We start from the raw sequence: 22,455 nt of genomic DNA on the forward strand, positions 1-22,455 counted from the left end.
CTCTCCTCAGAAAATAGGACTAAGCCCCTATGAGATGCTTTATGGAAGGCGCTTTCTTATTAAAGTTCTTAGATTAGACAAGGAAACAGTAGATCTAACAAAAGATAGAACCTCCTTGGCTAAGTACCAACAGCCTCTTAGGCCGTTACCTGAAGGACACCCTAGGGAAAAAGGGAAAGAGTGTTTCTGCCCTGGACACCTGGTACTTGTTAAATCTCTCCCCTCATAGTCTCCCTCTCTAGGCCCATCTTGGGAAGAATGATTTTCAGTTATCCTACCTACCCCAATGGCAGTTAAGGTGTTGGGAATTGACTCGTGGATTCATCACACTTGGCTGAAGCCTTGGACACCTCCTGAAGAAAATCATAGGCCCTCCACTCCACAGCCTGAAGTTCCAGGAGACGGCCCTTTGTACACCTGCCAGCCTTTAAAGGATCTACGTTTGCTCTTCCAACGAGATCCCCAGGAAAGTACCTCCTGGCGTTAATAGGACTATCACTCCTAACTTTACTATTTGCAACCAGACTCTATGCGGTTGCCCCTACAGATCGGCCTACATCTCATAAACTCCTTATCCATGGCTTACTGCCTAATTATATTTCTAATAGCTCTCCTCTTCTCCCTCTGATATTATTGTTCCCTCACTATGACCTCTCTTATGGTTCTCATTATCTTCTCTTTAGCCCCACTCATCCTGTCAACTCATGCACACCCTACATGTAAACTCATAGTACTAGCTATAATCTTCCTGGAAGAAGCGCCCATGATTTGTCACTCCAAGACTGGTTCTGGAGGCACAACCACCTCCTTCTTTTGTATCATACACGTATATGCACAAAAATTGCTATATCTCTGCTTCCCTGTGCACATACAACTCACACACCTACTGGACTGAACAATAATTGGGCCTAATTGTCCAGCTGCTGAGGGAACCACCACCTGTTGGACATACTTTACCCATGCTGGAATGTCAGATGGGGGTGGAGCTCAAGATCAGGTAGAGGAACAGCATCGTTAGGAACTAGTTTCTACTCTAAGCAAACTGCAAGTACCACTAGTCCATACAAGGGCCTGGATCTTTCTAAGTTACACAAGACCCTTCGTACACACTCTTGTATACTCAGCTTATGTAACACCACCCTCGCAGGAATACACGAGGCCACCTCCAACAACCCAACTGACTGTTGGATTTGCCTTCCACTATGCTTCAAACCATATATCTCAGTTCTGGTTCCATACTCATGGAACCTAACTAACTCTCCCTCAAATCATATGGGGCTTATAGGTCCCTTGGTCACCAATCTACAAATACCATCTACCTTAAAACTTCACTTGTGTGAATAATAACAACTCCAATGCTTCCCTATGCCAAAGCTGGGTTGCCTTATCCCCAGGCCTCAACAGCCTAGCACCATGCTTATTATTTGTTTGTGGCACCTCAGCTTACCGCTGCCTGAAAAATACCCCTGGGGAAATATCCCTCCTCTCCTTCCTAGTGCCCCACCATGACGATTTACACCGACTCTCAGGTGCAGAGTCTTCTCTTGCCAAGGCCACACTATACTTGAACCCTAATTATTCCTTTCATAATGGGGCCAGAATAATAGGAGGACTTGGTCCTGACATTGAAGGAATTACAACCTCTACTCAGTTTTACTATAAGCTATCTCAGGAGTTAAATGATGACATGGAAAAGGTTGCTGATTCTCTCATAACTCTGCAGAAGCAGCTTAACTTTTCAGCTGCTGTGGCTCTTCAAAATAGAAGGGCCCTGGATCTTCTAAGAGCAGAGAGAGGAGGATCCTGTCTCTTTTTAGGAGAAGACTACTACTACTTTGTAAACCAATCAGGTATTGCCTTAAACAAAGTTAAAGAACTCAGGGACCAAATCAAACGCATGGCTAAAGACCTCCAAGAAACAGGATTGTGGAGTTTGTGTAACAACTGGCTGCCCTGGCTCTACCCTCTTCGAGGCCCATTTATAACCATTCTATTGTTGCTGGTCTTCAGGCCTCTCATCTTTAACCTTCTTGTCAAATTTGTTTCTTCTAGAATTGAGGCCATGAGGCTACAAATGGTCCTGAAAATGGAACCCCGAATGTCCTTGGCTCATGAGATCTATCACGGACATCTGGATCGACCTAAACCCCTGGAAGACTCCCCTCTGTAGGAAACGTCAACTGCAGGGCCCCTTCCATGCCCCAATTCAGCAGGAAGCAGTTAGAGAGCAATCAATGCTCATGTCCCAACAGCAGCTGGACTTTCCTGTTCAGACGGGGGACTGAGGGACTGTGTTAAAGAAACTTCTCTTCCTGGGTCCACAAGGGGCACGGTTTCAAATGCAGGAATTTCCTTTGAGCACCTCCTCCATGCCTCCATCTGGAGACCAGAGGGGATTCAAACACAGGAATTTCCTGGCTCCCCACCTCACTGAGCACCTCCTCCACGTTGGCCAGGTAAAATTCTGTCTGATCTTCCTGTGCACAGGAAAGCCAGGTGGGGGACTCTTTTGTCCCAAATTCCCACTGAAAGCTCGGGGAGGAAGAGGGCTGTGTAACTCATATTTGTAGAACAAGTAGCCAATCCAGTATCAGAGTCAAAGATCGATCACTCTGGAGGAAGTCTGAAGGAACTCCTCTCATTGGACGAGAACATGAATAGGGAGGGAATAACTCAAGGGTTAAAACTTTAGCTACTCCTATCTGAAGGGATTCCTTCTCGGAGTCCCCTCCCATGACAGCGTGGGAGCTGTCTTCTTTCTCTCTCTCTGTCTAATAAATTGCTCTTCTGCAAAACTCTTTGGGTCTACCATATTTATTGGAACGGTAAACTCATCATGCCTCCAGGGCCCCTTTCCCCATTGTTCAGGGTTAGAGAGACCAAGAAGCTACAAGCCCTGGGTACTCTCCCGGAAACAGCAATATGAAAGATACATGCCACATAGGAAGAATACCAGAGTCCAAGTGAGAAACTTGCTTTTAAATGCATTGATGTGACCTGTGAAAATATATTTTATCTTTTAGGCCTAGTTTTTTTTTCATTAATGAAAGACAAATAATAAACAATTCCTGAGGGTCTACTGTGAGGATTTCAGGGGAAAAAAGCAAAACTATGTAAAATTCTATTCAAGAGCTTACGCCTAGTATAAAAGTTCAATCAATAGTTTTTATCTGCAGTTTTGTTCATGTTAACCACAACTGCATTTATATTAATCACCTCTTCCAAACACCTGAAACCACGCCGTTTTCAAATTATATCAGTTCTTTGAAATATTACATAAACAATTGTAGAAAGTTATTCACAAACAATGTCATCTTTGTTTGTAAATCACTTTCTCGTTATTTTTAAAATAATGTTTCCACACTATTACACCAAACTTAAACCCATGATGTTTTAGAACTAAATGGTTTATATAATATTTAAAGAATAAATAAATATGTTTTTCTTCTATCCTAATGGATACTTAGCAATAAAGAGATGTATTTTAAATACCATAGAATGCTGCCTCTTTGATCCAGGTTTAAAAAGAAAATTTTATACGGCATAAGAGTAGCCTACAGTCTTTAAATTTTTCTTACTGGCTCCCACCCGAGAAAGAAATGGCACTTTCTTTGTTACCTTATAAGATGGAAGAGGTAAGGGAAAGGACTGCTGGGGGATCCATTGATAGTGATTTACCTAACTTCTTCACAAGTAGCAACTTCATGTTGCTTTTACTTTATTTCTGACACCTACTAAATGTGTTAAAAGCACTAGTTCAGAATTTATCTTAAGTAGGTTTTCGTGAATTTAATATTGTGTGGGCACTCAATCTTTGCAAATGTGGAGGGATTTTTTTTTCCTGAAAAGACTATAAAGTAGAACAGCTTCCTTGGGTGCTGTATAGCAAGTATACAGGTTTCTCAGATCAAGGAGTGGTTAAAGTCAATTTTGTCCTGTAAATGGTTCTCTGTGTAAAGTGAAGTGCCTGGGCAGGACAACATGATAGAAGATGGGGCACTTAGTGCTCAGGATCTATTTTTCTTTGGATAAACAGAGTGCTTCACTCTCTTTCCTTTCTGCCAATCTTCCTTTCACAAGGACTAAATTACCTAAATGGAGAGTGGGTTGTTAAATGTCTGAACTTCAAGATTCTAAAAGTACTGGCAGTTTGCCATATTGAAGATCTGACAACGACTGGCCTTGTTTTTACTTAAACACTCCTCCCCATTTAGATATTGACAATATAGATAATGGGAATGTCCTGTAATTTCCTGCCACACTTTATGTTCAACGGGAGAGCTCAGTATCTTTACAGAACTTCTGTTTTTTATTTCTTTTCATCCCTACTTCCACTGAAGTATTCATTGGAATTGTAACTTTCAGAATTCTACTTACTATTTTAACATGTACTCTGAAGATGCTATCCCTGCACCATTTTAAAATACTATTCTTCTTAGAGTGAATTGGAAATGCAGAATGAAAACAGGAATCAGGAAACGGAAAAATCTATGGTGGTGAGCTAGTCACACAAATAGAAAGATGCTAGTACCATTTTTCAACCTAAGATTATTTTTATATCTAGCACCATATTCCCATTGAATGGCAACTGCTGTAGTATATATACATGGTTGACTGGATTTGATTAAAATTACCAACATTTCTTAGCTTTGTTTCCTTTATTTGAAGAAGTTATTATTCAGCATTTCCTGTCTTTCTCAAATAAAGCTAAAAGGAGTTAAATTCAGAGGGTGTGTGGGTAGCTAGCTAGAACATAGTAAACACTCAATAAATTTGCTAATATTGTTAAGGCTGAACTTTTCGGATATGTTTTCCTTGACATATATTCAGGTCTAAGCCAAATTATTTGTCAAGTTTCCTTTATAATAGTTCCAGAGAGATTATATCATGTCCAAAATCTCACTATAGCAAGTTATCAAAGGGCAGTATTATTGTTTTCTCCTCTTAAAACTTTTACTAGAATTAAGAAACGTGTATCCAGAGATGTTTAAGAAGCACTAGTACAATTTTTACGCGTATTTTTCTATGGGAAAAATACTATTTCAAGTGACTATTGCTCATTTCCATTTCTTTTTTGAGATAGAGTTTCACTCCTGTTGCCCAAGCTGGAGTGCAATGGCGTGATCTCAGCTCACTGCAACCTCTGCCTCCCAGGTTCAAGTGATTCTCCTGCCTCAGCCTCCCAAGTAGCTGGGATTATAGGTGCCTTCCTCCAGGCCTGGCTAATTTTTTGTATTTTTAGCAGAGACTAAAAAATACATGTTTCACCATGTTGGCCAGGCTGGTCATGAACTCCTGACCTCAGGTGATCCACCCACTTGGCCTCCCAAGTTAAAGTGCAATCTTAAATTATATGAGCTCCAAATATAGTCAAAGCACAGTATATAATCCAGGCAAAAAGACAGAAATCTATAGTACAAGATAAATGTAGAAAAGAGCAAAGCGTTTTTAATTTGAAGTAAACAAATCAGGCATACAGCCTTTATTGCTGTACATAAAGTACCTAGTTGAAATGATTCAAAATAATGCATTTAGCTAAACAGCAACACTATATTAATTGCTCATTTATAAACAGCTGTGTAGTGACACAGACATCATAATTAAATGATTATTAAACCAATATAAAGAACTCAGCTGATGATTTTACAATATATTATGGTAGTAAATTTATTCTAAAAAGTTAGAAAATATTGAACATATCCATTGTACTACTTAAATTCACACACCTGTACACACACACACACACACACACACACAATGTTTTGATATTTAATAGATTTCAGTAGTAGAAGCAAATGGAATAGGCAGGTTTGGAAGGGATGCTGGATAGAAAGTAGGGGAGACTACCCAAGACTGAGCTTGAACCCACAAACATGATCAGGACTCCCATGAAGATGCAGTGTCAGCTCTGTCTGCCTCTGACCTTGATGGGTAACGGATCTTGAAGAAATTGGGCCCTCTGCATGCTGATAAACACACTCACTGCATCCAGGAATTTGAGAAATGAGGGGACAATAAAGGAATTGCAGGCCCTGCCACTGCCTCATGTCAACGAAGGAAGCAAGCTGGTAGTTGGCAATATGTATAAAAACAGCTTTTGCTTCACTTCCACTTTGGAAATCTCCAACAAGACCTCTTTTGTGAAACTGCTAAGAAATCAGGATTTATGTGTCAAAACAGGTGGCACTTTCTTAATTAAATTGAATGTTGATAGAGCAAAGATGAGGTCTTAAGACTGAGCTCCGGGACTTTTAAAGGATTGTCTTATGGTTTGTCTTCTGTATTTTTATTATTGTTTTTAATTTTTTTTAATTAAGATAAAAATTCAGAGACAGTAGTAGTTAATTAAGAGTCCAACGGAGACAAAGAAACAGCAAGACAGAAAGAATGCTGAGCCATTTTGCTTACAAGAAATTATTTCAAAAATGCCTTCATTTAGAATACATTCAATGCCTATCTCCACCATCTTTAAACTGCCTAAAGTCACTTTCACATTTTTATTTGGAGTATTGAGTAATGACCTTTTTTTTCTTTAATAGGGAGAGAAACTTCAAAATAAATTGATAATACATATAAAGATAAGGGGAATCATGGTTATAGAGGGCCATATTTTCTCAAAATTTAAATGAAATTCAAATGCACAAGCAAGCCTCTGGGCACGAAATCTGATGTTATCATAAGAAGGACTGTGAGAACCTGAAGGATTTATAGCTTGACGGGGACTGAATTTTACCTATGAAATTGTAATTATTTTAAGTATGGAAGAAAATAGATCCCAAAGTAAGAAACTGACCTGCTGTGGGATCTTGTACCCTACATCTATGAGTCTATTTCAGGATGCCTGTGCTTCTGGTAATTTTGCTACTCACCTCCTTACAGACATCGCTCCCAGTAAAGAGCCCTATTTCTATTACATACTCATCCCCCCTCCATTTGACCTGGGTATATCCATTTCTGTGATAAAAACAAAACAAAACCAAATAAAACAAATGTGCTTATTTACAATACCGACTCCAGACTGTTTTCTTTTTTCTTTTCTCAATCAAAATTACTGAAAATTTATCACACATTTTTCTGAGTCCAGTTCTCTGCATCTCATTCACTAATGACATTTTAAAATTTAACAGTCTAGTTTCTTTCCCCATGCCTGAATTCAAAATATTCTTTGCAAGAAAATTAAAAGCCTTTGGGTACTAAATTTAATAAAAAGCATTTCCATGCTTTTGTGACCATATCACACTATATTCCAGTCGACACTGCTGAGCTTTTGTTCCTTGTAAGGTTTTACTCCATTTGTTTTCCCTAATTATCTTGGTACCTCTTGGACTATTTCTTTTTATTTTCTTCTCTACTTTTGTTTTGTTTACACTTTAAACTCATAATCTCTATTTCTTGCTCTCACCTCTCCTATGGCTTCACATGTATATATTCACCTGCACTCTCAGCATCTTCCTCTGGACATCCCATGGATAGTTATGAATTACCTTCTGCCAACATGAACCAATCTTCTCCTTCAATTTTTATCCTCAGTCTATGTTTCTTCTAATCCTGCTATCATTAATTGGAGAGCCATAATTCATTTTTGACTATATCTTTATTCCTATAATCACACATAATGAATCAAATCAATAAACATCTGCTGTTCTTAATGTATAGAAATTAATAACCAGAAGGACTGTGATATAATAAAGTTAATTATCAGCTCAAATAAATTAGTATGAAACTAGCACTTAAAAATTGTATGATAGTAGACAAATTTGTAAGTATCTCCAAGCCATATTTTATTCTTTTATATTGGGAAATAAAAATAGTTCATATTATAGATTCAATAACTCCATACATTAAAATATTTTAGTATGATCCTGGCTCAAAAATATTTTTTCTTAATTATAATTTTGTCATTTTTATATAAAATCTCATTAGTTCTAACTTAGACTATTACATAATTCTAACTAGTTTCTCTGAATAAAATCTCTTCCCCATGAAAAAACAATTTTCAGGCAATTATAAGATTTCTAACATTTACCTTTGTCTATAACTTGCTACAAAGTAAAGTGCTTAATTTATTATCATCACCCACATCTTGTAGTCAAATAAGTTTATTATTAGATACTAAGTACTCTGGCTTCTCCTTTCATGCCTAGAGTCATCTCTCGCCCTCTCTAAATTGTAACTATAATTACAATTCTATTTGCCTAAGGCAATTTACATGAGCAATAACATCTAACATATGCCAGGTTCTCTAATTATTTTACCTGAATTAACTCAATAGTATTATCTTAATTTTCATATTAACATCTACAATTGAAGAAGTAACTAACTTAGCCAAGTCTCGCAGCTAGAAAAGGGCAGACCCGTAATCTGAACCCAGGGTTACTGGCCCCTGAACCTGCATTTTTTTTTTTTTTTTTTTTTTTTGAGACAGAGTTTCGCCGTTGTTACTCAAACTGGAGTGCAATGGTGCTATCTTGGCTCACCGCAACGTCTGCCTTCTGGGTTCAAGCAATTCTCCTGCCTCAGCCTCCCGAGTAGCTGGGACTACAAGCGTGCGCCACCATGCCCAGCTAATTTTTGTATTTTCAGTAGAGACGGGGTTTCACCTCGTTGACCAGGATGGTCTCGATCTCTTGACCTCATGATCCACCCGCCTCGGCCTCCCAAAGTGCTGGGATTATAGGCGTGAGGCACCGCGCCCGGCCGAACCTGCATTTCTAATTGCCCCACTCCATGTCCTCTCAACTGCACCTTGATTTTTAAATCAAACTCATCTGACTCCCTGTTTATGCCAAATAGAATAACTCTGAAAAAATCTAGTAAATTGAAGAATTATTTATTTAATTTGGAGATTTATCTAGCTCTTGCACAGTTTATGGACTGTAGGATTCAGTGTCAAAGACTTGGAAACAGCACCTTCAAAGGAAGAGATTTCATCATTTTACCCATAAAGTGATTTAGAAAAGTGTCAGGCCCATTAAAGACATTCAAAAATATGTGTTAAATAAACAAATACATGAGTGAAGAATGAATCATCAAATGATTGAAAATAGAGCTCATCTAACAGTAAGGACAGTTTCTTCTAATTTATCATGGAGGAATTTAAAAGTTTCAAAAAATATCATGGGCACATTTAAAAGTTTTATGGACTTAAACATTTTTCTTATTTTATGCATGATATTCTTGGATGACTAGAGCTGAGCTGGTTTCTTCATTTACTTTCCTTTATGATACAATGAGTCAGCAATTTGCATTAGTAGTTTTGATTCTAGGAATGAAAAGAAAAAGGAAGACCTTTTTAAATCTAGTCCTCTAAATTAAAGACAAGTATGTTTCAATAGAATAAAAATATTGAACAATTAAATGTCACTCTTCTCAAGTGAATTTTAGTTTCTAACCTCATTCTAACCTCTTCATAGACTAAATGGAGAAACATTTTTGTATTGGATGATTCAGTGCCAGAAGGAGCCGCTAACAAAGCCTCTAATATGTTTGGGATCAAAAATCAAATAGCATGCTTCTGGAACATGAAGGTTGGAGAAGGCCTTATCCCTTAAAATGATCTGGGGATTTTAGAAATGTGCTTTTATTATATTCTTTCTGGGTTTTCTAGATATAAGGGACTACATATTTAAGTAAAAAGGAAACTGGACTTGGAAGACAAATTGATTTCGGTTCCAATCACTTTCACTCTATGACCTTGGCAATAAAAATACAGGCTTGGGTGATGTAATGTTTAAGGTTCCTTCTAGCACCAATATTCTATAAATTAAATAATATTCTAGTTTTTAAACAGCAGAAAATCATTAGATAGCTTAAATGTATGACTGATTTGTGTGTCTGTGTATATGCATATGCATAAATTCAGAGGACAAGTGGATTAGTGTTTGCCTGCAGTTTTTTCTTTATTCTGCAATTTACTTTTACTGCCAATATAAACAAAAAAGAGTTAACGTATTCCACTGAATTTCAAGGAAGATATTGATTTTTCCAAACTTCTAAATAACACTTATATTCAGTATGAACAATAGCCAATATTGCTAATATATTTTACAGACTATCTTGATGTTGTAATTTGTATTTATTTATAAACCAAATAAACTGTCCCATGTCACATGAGACAGTTATTATATCAATATGACTCATATCAAACTATGTCTCTGATGCTATTTTACAGGATATTAGGAAAATAATTTTACAAATAAGTTGAATTTGTTCAAAGAATGAGACAGCAAGACAGAATTTCCTATCTAGAAAAAATAATTCACCTGACTTTTAACCTTATTTATTTTTAGAGAATTGGGGGCAAAGAGCAAAAATGAACTTAATATTTAATATTATAAAGAAAGATGTAAGAGACTTTGGAAAGTGGATTTAGAATCAATAGTGGCAAATCTGTGGGCATGATTAGTCAGCATTTATGTCAATATCAGAAATGGGAAACCCATGTAATACATTCCATTTTGCTATTATTCTGTGCTTAATATTAGTATTAATAAAAATTTATAATGTTTTTCATAATATGTGCCACATCAGAACAAAGCTTAGTTCTGTTTTAGACATTCCGAATATTGGAGGCATTGGGCAAGCAGTGGTGTCAGCAATAACTGGCAGATGATTCCTGCTTTGTTTTTACTTCTAGGCCCCTGTAAGTCCTAAATATTAAGTCTCAATTTTTGAAACATTTAATTTTTCAGACACTTGTAATGTATCTCAAGTGATTTGTTGTTTGTAAACATTCTTTCTAAAATTCTTCACATTGAAAAATAGTCATTTTTGAAAATGAAAACATAAAAAAGTGGTCAAACAAATCCAGAGGAAATAAGAAATCACCAAAAATAACAAGCAGAAAAATAAATGAAATTCTTCCACTATGTGGGAAAAGAAACTAGTCATTTATATTTATCAGGTTTCTAAGTTTAAGTTGTACAATAATTAGTCTGAACTTTGACTTCCATGTGTATAAAAATATATAGATCCACACAAAAGTATATATGGATATATGGACATATATTTGGAAATATGTATATGAGAGAGATAGGGAAATAAGTCAGATGTTAGATAATTTTTCTATTAAATATACTCTTCTCAAAGAGAAGTTTATGTGGAAAAGTTTAACAAATCCTAAAATGTTCCACAATGTAGAAACAGACAGGCAGAACATTGGAACTTGGAAACATTATTATTCATTATAAAAGTGCAGCAACCTCCTTTAGAATATTTCTTTTTAAGCCTCTTTGCCAGAGTAACCCTGATGTCAGAGGACAGGTTGTTATGCTATCAAGATGAAAATACTTTTCCCGCATCAGCATTTTGCTGACCACAGCAGTGTGTTTCGTTTTCTATTAATGCTGCAACTTTTTATCACCTGCTCACAATTTTAAACTCATAAAATGTGTGCAAGTGTGTGTGTTTCATTAAGCTATTAAATTTATTTTACTTTCTGAGATTCTACTTACCTCCCAAACTCTATCGAATATCTAGGCTCAACCCATTTAGACATTTTAGCATTGCTCTTTCCATTTTGGAGTAAATTTCAGTAGATAAAAAGGCCCATTTATTCTGGAAAACAAGAAAACTAAAGGCATAATTGCTTTTGTGGCCAAAAATGGAGTCACCAATTAAGAAGGGTCTTTAAATGTTTTTCTCAAAAAAAAAAAAAAAAGAGGAATTATAAAGAAGTAGAAAATGTGCTTTTGCTCAAGCATTATTAAAACCAGCCCCTTGCAAAAATACACACCACTAAAGGAATATTAGGGAAAAAAGTGGAAGATTCTTTCTTTGTTTTTCTTGTACACTTTAAAATACTAATTCTGAAATATGCGAAATCTAAATGAAATACATGTAAATCCTGACCTGGGTTCTATACATGTTAATATGTCTATTGTTTAAATTATTTTAAAGAAAATAGAAAATCACAGGTACATCTGTGTATTTTGTTTTTCTTTTGAATTCTTGACCTATTAATGTATCTGATTATCTGGAGGGCATCTTCTTAAAGATAGCTTAAAAATATCAAAATCAATATAATTCAAATAAAATGTATTTGTTTTACCCATAATCTCTTTAATTTTGAAAAATGCTACCCCCTATCTACAAGAAGATTTTATAAATTAATAAAGGCTCTTATAACTAACAAAAAATAACCATTGAATACTTTCATTCCCACAAAATCATTCTCATTTTCCATTCTCAATCTTATTAGTAAGCCACAATATAGAACATTATTATCTCTTCCTGATAGTTAAGCCTTGAGCTAGTTTACTCTGTCTAAATATTTTCCATCTCACTAGCCAATTTTTCTCTGAAGAATACAAAAAAACTATATTATTGAATGTCCCAAGACCATAGATAGAAGTCTAGTCAAAACAGATTTAGTTCAAACTACTTAGCATGAATACAAAATAGTTCACATTCTATATAGCTTCAACTTCTATAACACAGAAATAGCATATTCATCTGTCAAGAAACAGATGGAATGCTTTCTGTTATTTCTATGATTGACAGAATAGCCCTCTAAATAGGTCCATGCCTTAATTTCTCCTACCTGAGAATATGCTACATTACATGGCAAAAATGACTTTGCCAATGTAAATAAGGTGACAGACATTTAAGTAGTTAGATTATTTTGGATTATCCAAGTGAGTCCAATGTAATTACATGACCCCTTAAAAACCAATCACTTTTCCAGCTTAAGGTAGGGAGATATTACAGGATTACTCAGAGAAATTCAAAGTGTGACAATGACTCAATTAGTCACTGCTGGAGGGATTCATATAGAGAGTATAAGAAAGCTGGAGTGTAGCCTCTAGGAGAAAAAACTGATTCCTAACCAACAGCCACAAAAGAAACAGTGATGTGAGTCCTACAACTACAAAAAACTGAATTTTGCCCACAACCTAAATGAGTTTGGAAACAACTTTCCTCAGAACCTCCAGTAGGAAATGCAGACCTATCCCTATCTTAGTTTTAACTTTGCAAGACCTGAAGCACAGAAACCAGCTAACCCCACCTAAACTTCTGACCTGGGAAACTCTAAGTTAAAATATAGGAGTTACTGCAGGCTGCCAAGTTTATGAAAATTTGTTACACTAGCAATGAAAATCTAATACAAAGCTTTCCTTAGAAATAAACATCCCTTAGAAATAAGCATGATCCTTTAGAAATAAACATTCCATTTTACACAATATATGTATATGTTTTATTGTTCTTTCATTACACAATATACGTGTATGTTTTATTAGTTATTTGCATTCCTTCTTACATAATATATGTATATGTCTTATGACAATTATTTGTATGTACATTTTTACTCTTAGGACCTATAAAAAATTTGTGGCAGATGTTCTTTAAGCTTGTTAGTATTCCAGGCTTTCTAAACTCACCAACATGAAATATATGGCAGATTTGTTTTCCACAGAGAGCCACAATAACATCTCCCACCTCATATGTGCTTCTACAATGTGATTTGCAGCTTAATCATCACGAGTGAAGTTGAATTTTTCACCAACTTAAAACCAGGTGGGCTCTTCAGGTTGGCTTTTAACAACAGCAACAAAGGCAGAAATGACTCTGTACTAGTTCTGGGTATAGATCTTAATGGACATCTTAGCTTCCACTTCCTGCCTCTTGGAAGCCAGACACCATGAAAAATTTAACTATCCTAAGACCACTAATTTGTGAGAAACTTTAGTTGCATGGAAAGTTCCAGAAGTTAAGACACCATAAAACCTTTGTGTTGGGGGAATGGGATGTGAGAGGGGATAGGGAAGGGGGAGAGAGAGAGAGAAAGAGAGAGAGAGAGAGAATAAAGAATGATTTACCAGATATGTGAAACGGGAAGCCACATGGGAACAGTATCGTCCAGTCACAGCTGACTCAGCTGACACCAAAAGAATCACAGATAAACTGCTCAGCCTAGCTCTTTCCAAATCTTTTACCCTCAAATTATGAGCAAATCAAAATGGTAAGTTTGGGAGCAATCTGTTACATGGTTATAGATAACTGAATAGACTCATTTGAAAAGGACTCTAGCTATTTAAAAAAAATTATCGATTTTCTGCCTCTGGAGGCAGAGCAGATACATTCTTGGTCTTGCAATTATATGTCGAGAAGTGTTAAAAAACAAAAACATAAACTTTACACAAATTAAATTTAGCAGAGTTTATTTGAACAAAGTACAATTCATGAATCAGGCAGAACTCATACCCAGAGAAGGTTTAAGAAACTTCACCCAGCTGTGTGAACAGCTGGTTTTTATAGCTCAGACACAGGCAAAGTACAGAGGTCACCTGGTTGTTCACAGCTGGGTGTCTGCATTATTTGGGCATGGTCTGATGAGTTAGCTGGCCTGTCATTGGCTGAATCTTGGCTGTTTGTTATACTTCTAATTTAGGTTTCAGACTGTTATCTAGGAATTCAAAGTATAAAGAAAGCCTTAAGCTAATGGTGTCTTACTTACTAATTTATCAGGAGTCTGTCTTCTGGCCAAAAGACTTTTGTATGATATTTTAGGTTTGATCACAGTCCTGGCAAACCTCGTGGGGCAAAGTTACCTTCTCTACACCAGGATTGGCACTCTGCCAGTGTACTTCAGTCTGTGATGGGAGTTTCAGTCAAGGACTCAGCCTTCCATGGCTGGCCGTGCTCATAGGCATATCTGCATTACTGACTACATTAGTCCATTTTCACACTTCTATAAAGATATGCCTGAGACTGGGTAATTTATAAAGAAAATAGGTTTCATTGACCCACAGTTTCACATGGCTGGGAAGGCCTCAGGAAACTTACAATCATGGCAGAAGGGGAGGAGGCAGGTGAGAGAGAGAGCCTGAAAGGAGGAAGAGCCCTACACTTATCAAGCAACCAAATCTCATGAGAACAGCATGGGGGAAACCACTGCTATGATCCAATCACCTCCCTCCCTCCATACGTGTGGACTATAATTCCAGAGGAGATTTGGTTGAGGACACAGAGCCAATCCATATCACTAACCAGTTGCCTTCCTTCTGAGACTTCTTTCTCTGGGGCCTTTGGCTGAGGCTTCCCTCAGGCACCTCTGCTGAGACTTCTAATGAGAGCAGGAAGGGAAAAAGTTGAAATTCTTGTCTACTCCTCATACCCAGTAAGTAGTTTTCCACTCCCTGTCCTTCCCACACAATTTCCTATGACTCCAGGGTCCATAAAACTGAAAGAACCTCTTACTGGGGTTCTCTCAACAGTGAGACAATCCTCTAGTCTCTGTCTGTGCTGATCTCTCTCACCCTCTATCAGTGCACCAGTCCATGTAGGAAAATGGAATAGCTGGAGTTGGAGTTTTCTCCAGTTAAGCCTCTTGCTTGTAACATCACAGTAACTGATTGAAGGATAGACCATTGCTTTCATAGTAGTTTGTTTCTTAATTGACAACTGACATCTGAGATCTTTCTCCCCAACACAGCTAAGCCTGTGAAATGTTAATGGTAACTATAGCTGGTTGTGTTAGGGTATTTTATGTTATGCTACTATAATTTGTATTGAAACGTCAATCTCCAAATTTCAGCAGTCAAAATAACAAAAGCTAACTTCTCACCCAGGTTACAATTCCTTTACTGAGTGTCAGTAATGACTGTTCAACATAATTCCTGAGGGATCGATGAAGACAAAATAGCAATTGTTCCAGCTTCAGTGGCTACTATGTGAGAGGCAAAGAATGTTCTAGAGGGTTTTACACTGTCACTTAAATACTGTGGACTAGAAATAGCACTGATATATTTTGCTCACCCACCATGTTTTAATTACAAGACTCACTCAACTGGAAAGGGGCCATGGAATACAATCATATCATGTTTCTGGAGTGTGGGAACCAGAAATATTTGGCAGCCAATTCTTAATACTATGCCTCTGAAAGTGGCTTTCATATATATACCCATTCATTTCCCTTAGAACTTGTTTCACCTACTTCCTGTACACTTCACAGATTATTTACTGTGAGGTTCCAGGGGTTCTAGTGAGTGATCTTCTGATTAAAGGTAAAGTTTAATACATCATTCCCAAGTCTAGATCCTCACAGGTCTCCCTAACCCTGGTTCCTGTTCAGCAAAAGCATCTCCTTCTACTCAACTGGTCCACTTTCCAAGGTCTATCAGACAAGAAATTTTAACTTACATGGAGTCTCATTGATTAATTTACTTTTCATACCAACTCACAAAAAGGGGAGAGGGTCATTTGGAGACTTAAGTTCATTTTATTTTGCCTAAAAAATGAATGTTCCTCTTTGTCAGGCATGAGTTAATCATTAGCAGAATGAATTATAAATACCAGTATATCCATTACAGATCTTAATTTTTAAAAGGAAATGGAGGCTGGGCATGGTGGCTCACACCTATAATCCCAGCACTTTGGGAGGCCGAGGTGAGCAGATCACCTGTGGTCAGGAGCTGGAGGCCTGACCAACATGGAGAAACCCATCTCTACTAAAAATACAAAATTAGCCATGCATGGTGGTTCATGCCTGTAATCCCAGCTTACTTAGAAGGCTGAGGCAGGAGAATCGCTTGAACCCAGAAGGTGGAGGTTGCAGTTAGCTTAGTTGGTGCCATTGCACTCCGGCCTGGGCAACAAGAGGGAAACTCAATCTCAAAACAAAACAAAACAAAACAAAACAAAAGAAACGCAGATCTTGGATAATTCAGTCAAAGGCAACTGTAATCAGTAAATGGAGAAAACTTTTTGAAAATGGGCTGTAAACATGTTAACAATTATGATTAGCAAGAAGGATTTCTGATAATCCTTTTGAGACAGAAAGCTTGGTTGAGGTTTATTTTCTAAGACCTGTAAAGTTAAAAAAAAATCATACAAACAAAATCTATAAGTTTAGAAAAGGAAAAGGATATTTTATTTCTTATAAAGGGTAGCAGCCTGCAAAGTGACCATGTGCAGGCTGGAAAGTAGAGCATCTGTTTGGCCAGAGCCCAAAGATAGGCACCTCAAATGAGGGAGTGAGTGAGGTTGGAGATTTATATCAAACAGGATGGTCAAACATACATATTCAACTGGTTACAGGAAGAGCTATGAATATTCATGAAGGTGGTTCTGACACATGCATATTGAATAAACATGTATGTAACATACAATTCATATTCACCTTGGGGTGAGGACATAACATTAAAATGTACTATGATTAGGTCCTTGTTAGTCAGTTTTGCTTTGCTGTAAAGGAATACCTGAGGCTGGGCAATTTACAAAGAAAAGAGGTTTATTTGGCTCATGGTTCTGCAGGCAGTGTAAGCATGGCACCAACATCTGCTTGCTTCTTGTGAGGTCTCAGGAAGCTTACAATCATGGTGAGAGGCAGATGGGGAACTAACATGTCACATAGCAGGTGGGAGCGAGAGAGAGAAGGAGGTGCCAGCCTCTTGAAAACAACCAGATCTTGCATGAACTCATAGAGGGAGAATTTACTCATTCCTCAATGAAGACACCAAGTCATTCATGAGGAATCCACTCCCACAATCAAAACATCTCCCACTAGGCCCACTTCCAACATTGGATATTAAAAGGTCTTTTCAGGACTTGAAGTTACACAATGGTGCAATCTCTGTAAACTGGCCAGGACCAGGCATGGTTGGTGGTCTTCTTATCAGGAGAAAGTTATTGAATTTAGACACTTGTCCAGTTGAAAGTTACTGAATGTAGTCAGCTTCTGTGAGCTGGATGAGTTGCAAGTATTTTAATATTGCTTATTTTGAGGACAGTACTTATTTAGTTCCTATAGAGAGAAAGTAAAACTTTGTGGCCATTAGAACATAGATTATTTTTTGTAGTTTAAGTGTAGGGATGTGCAACTGACTTCTTGCCTGACATGGCCTTAAATCTTGTTAAAAATTTGATATCTTATGCAACAAAGAGCCTATTCTGTCAGTCTTATGATCTCTATATTTTCATGAATGGTGGTCAGATGTTGTGTTGAAATCATGAAAGAGAGGGGCTATAACAATGTGTGTCTGACCTCCTGTCCTGGCATGCTGGGCACTAATTTTTAAGTCATTTCTGGGGTTTCCCTGGCTGAGGGGGCAACCATGCAGTCAGTGGGGATAGGGTGTTAAGATTTTATTTTCAGTTTACAGAAGCATTTACTCAAAGCCATTTCCTTTCTTTTTTCTTGGTTATGCTGCAAAAGTTTAAGATTTTTACCCATTCTACAATTTATCTATATATCAAAAATGAATTTGTGGCCAGGCACTGTGGCTCACTCCTATAATCCCAGCACTTTCGGAGACCAGCACAGGCGGATCACAAGGTCAGAAGATCGTGACCATCCTGGCCAAAATGGTGAAACCCTGTCTCTACTAAAAATATAAAAATTAGCCAGGTGTGGTGGCGTGTGCCTGTAATCCTAGCTATTCAGGAGGCTGAGACAGGAGAATCACTTGAACCTGGTAGGTGGAAGCTGCAGTCAGCTGAGACTGTGCCACTGCACTTCAGCAGGGTGACAGAGTAAGACTCTGTCTCAAAAAATATATATCAATTTGTACACCATATATATGGAGTTCAAAATGTAATTAATATATATATGTATATATATGGAATTGCTATGTATGTACATATATTTATACATATACTTATATGTACATACATATATATATGCACAGTAATTGCAATGAGCTAGAGATTTTTAAATTTATATATATGTACATATTTATATATGTATATATTAATATATATAATTATATTATATTTTATATATATGTATATATATTTAAAAATCTCTAGCGAGGTCATCTGAATTACTATGTATTAATTATGGTCTGGGAGCCGATGAAAGTGTTGGAAAAATTAATGTAACAGAGGGATACTCTAGGGACACTCTTAGGATTCTACCCTGTGAGAATAGGCACCTAGATTTACAACTCTATCAAGTTTACACAAATTGAGAAGCAGTGACTCTCTGGATAAAAAAACCTTGAGTTGGAAATGGGGACTGAAAAACAGCAAATATCAACCACTGCTAGGGAATACAATTTGCTCAAGGCCAACTTTTACTGACAAGTACAAAGTTTTCCCTAATTAATTTACTGAAAATACTGCATTCTAAGACAAAACATATTTAGCATGACCTTCGGTTTTCCTTTTCTCAAGGTGGTATGAACAAAGTAATATGCTACAGAAAATTCTCCATATCCTTGAAGGGAGAGACTGCCATGCTCATTTGGGTATGTCCCCTGTGACTCGCTCACTGACTAAATGCCTGAGCCAAAGTCACTTCCTATGATGACAGCAGGTTATTGGCAAATCTCCACAGAAATATCATCACAGTGAGGCTGATACTAAATTAGGACAAGGCTATTTGGCTTGATCGGAGCTGAAGCTATTTTTCTGTCATATAATAGATCTTTTATCAGTACCCTTCAAGAAATTGCCCCAAAAGTATCAACTATATATTATTCTTTCAGAAACTTGGTCAGATAAAGGAACTATTTCAAAATAAAAAGTGAAGTATATTCTTTCATTCGGAAATAAAGTAAATCCCATGTTATTTTCTAAAACAAAAAGTTGATTGATTATGAAAAGTGCCTTCTTGCATTGGACGTAGTCCATAAATATGCATAATTGGAAAGCTCTAAAATCTGTGAATATGGTGGAGTAGTGATTTCAGATGCAGTGATTGCGTCAGGTAGGATTAAAGGAATAGAGGGTTACAGAGACCTATAAAATCTTCCAAAACCTGCAGCTTTCTCCCCATAATAACTTAAATAATTTTAAAGGAAATACACTAATTACTGGAAGATTCTGTCGCTTAAAGGCAAATCAGTCTTGACTTTCCCATACAATTCCCATGCCTTTAAAATTTTTCCTGTTTAGTTCATTGATTTTGATCAATAGCAAAAAAGTTGATTTGGTTCTCCCTACCAAATATTAGAATGAGACAATAGGAGGTTATTTAGATCAGAGCAGATGGGCTTAACTACTAATTTAATATAGTCAACTCGATCTGAAGTTGGTTGAAAGCAGTCACCTTTCTTATTTTTTCCTGAATGCTTTAGTAATTGGTCAAAAATCATAAAAAGTAAATAATGAAATTAGATGTAGAATGCAGACCTTCTGAACCCAAATCTAGAGCTCAGAATCAATAAATTTTGTAAAATATTAGTACAAACAGTTTGTAAAAACATTTGTTATAAATTTTGAGAATGAGTGTTATTTAATGCTTATATGCATATAATACAATTAAATAGAAAAATAAAATTTTGAAACATAGAAGTTGATATGACCTGACCAACTCTCAGTTGCTCTCCTATTAAAATCAGCTTTGTGATATGGAAACAAATGGAGTAATATGTGTTATAACATCTGGAAGAAACGCAGATCAACAGTAAGGTTGTCTTTTCCTTCCTGCCTTTTCCTGTTCTCTCTTCCTTGATCTTTCTTTTGTTTTTGTGCCCCGCTTTCTTCCTTTTTGTTTTGCCACCTTTTTTCTTTTTAATTTTCCTTTCTTCCCTTTTAATAAATTATTATATTTAATTTTTAACATTTAACGTATATTTTAAGCCTAGAGAAATAATTTAATCATTCACAAGTGAGCTTTGAGCACTTTTCAAAGCTGACAAATTCTATAAAAAGGGGAGTTTTGTTTTTAATACTCTTGTTACTATTTTATATTTACATTTTGAAACACTTTTGAAACATTTATGCTTTACTGATTATCTGATTTAATCCATCAGCCTGTATTAGTTGGGTAGCTAGTGAACACCAAGAAGATCCTGAATATGGTCAGTTGTGTTAATGAACTTTGAGTACTTTAATGCAAACATCCAGGTGTCTTAATTGATTCCTAATCTACATGTAAACAATTTCATTGTTACTAAGGTTAGACATATTGCATAAGTTTTAGCCTTTTCAAGTTAATGATATAAATACAATGCACTAAATCATTATGTTAATTGTCTACTACATTTATATTGATTGTTCTGTCCTTTTTCCATGTTAACAAAAAATTTACATTGAAGTTAACATTATAGAAACATGAATACTTCTTCAATTTGAAATAAGTGAATTTAATTCATCACTAGATGGCACTCTATATTTAGACTGTGATATATGTTTCTTCAAATAGAAGCTGCATGTGTTTTATAAGAAATAATTCATTTTATAAACAAAAAATTTACCCCTTTGTTCATACAAAAAATTGAGAATTACCTTTCTATCTATCAAGAGTAACAAAGAAAGCCTACAACATGTCATGAAAAGTAGAAAAGCAGCTACCAATACAATAGCATATACAGACTGGATTATAAAGAGAATACGATGGTTACCTGAAAACATTTCTCATATATGTTTGAATCTTTGTAATTTATAATTTTAGGACTTAATTTTTCTATATACAATAATCCAGGAAGTTTTATTGTGTCCTTATTTTTGTAAATCTAAAATTTGTGATTTACCCACCATTTAAAAAACTGCTTTGCTTCTTAAAAGTTAGTCAAAATTCAGTATCCATAGGTCTGCAGGTTCAACCAATTACCAAAATATTAGCAAAAATTAAAAAAAACTGCAACTAAAATAGACAAATTAAAATACAGTATAACAACTATTTACAAAGCATTTACATTATATTAGTTATTATAAATAATCCAGAAGTGATTTAAAGATATTCATAGATTATGTGCAAATACTATTCAATTTTATGTAAGGGATTTGAGCATGCTCAGATTTGGTTCTAGAAGCAATCCTTGAAAGATATAGAAGAATAACTGTATTTTTATTTGTAAAAAATATATAACCATGATGGATACAATAAAAATAAATGTAAGTCTGCTAAAACATGCCTTTTGTGTCAGATGTAAATTGTATGTAGACTGCCTCAAATACAACTTGTATAGTTCCTTTTCTCCTAGATGTTAGAAGCTGTACACATTTTTCATTTTGCTAGAGAAGATTTTTAGCTTCCTAAGAAGACTAAACATTTTCTTGTGTTACTTTCATTTTTAAGTGATGACATCCTACATAAAATCATAAGAATGAACATTTAGAAACATAATTCTGACCATTTGAAAAGTATCAGGCCAATGATCTTATGATCCCTGTATAATTGAAGCCATCAACTCTTCTCTGTTCAGGGACCGTGGCCTGGATGGTGAGTATAAGGGGTGCTGAGGTGGCTCGGCCTCACATTCAGACTGTCAATTACACTGCACTAAGGAACACTTCTAGCAGGGCGAAAGCCACTGCAAGAGTAAAGCAGGGGTTTAAAGATAGGCGACATTTAAAAATATCCTATATTAGAAGTCCAAATTTTCCATGGATGAAAGTCAATATATTTTGCTCTTATTCTATGCTAAGGTCATGACTCCAATTATTATGTAAAAAGGGTTTCTCAGAATAATTTTGGCTTTGCTGATGACTATGTTTTTTTTTCTCTTATCCTGACTACACAGTAAAGATTGACTCTCGAATTCTCAGGGTCAGATATGGGGAGAAATG

General features: G+C 36.2%; 1 long non-coding RNA gene across 1 annotated transcript in view; it reads left to right on the forward strand.

Moving 5' to 3' along the window:
- The window catches only part of LOC144578971 (uncharacterized), a 61,804-nt gene extending 59,009 nt beyond the window's left edge, over positions 1-2,795 (forward strand). Inside the window, exon 4 of the long non-coding RNA XR_013525654.1 lies at positions 2,053-2,795. This is a non-coding gene — a long non-coding RNA (uncharacterized LOC144578971). The remainder of the gene's footprint in view (positions 1-2,052) is intronic.
- Positions 2,796-22,455: the final 19,660 nt, after the last annotated feature.

The sequence above is a fragment of the Callithrix jacchus genome, chromosome 1, assembly GCF_049354715.1.
Source record: "Callithrix jacchus isolate 240 chromosome 1, calJac240_pri, whole genome shotgun sequence".
Lineage (NCBI taxonomy): Eukaryota > Metazoa > Chordata > Mammalia > Primates > Cebidae > Callithrix > Callithrix jacchus.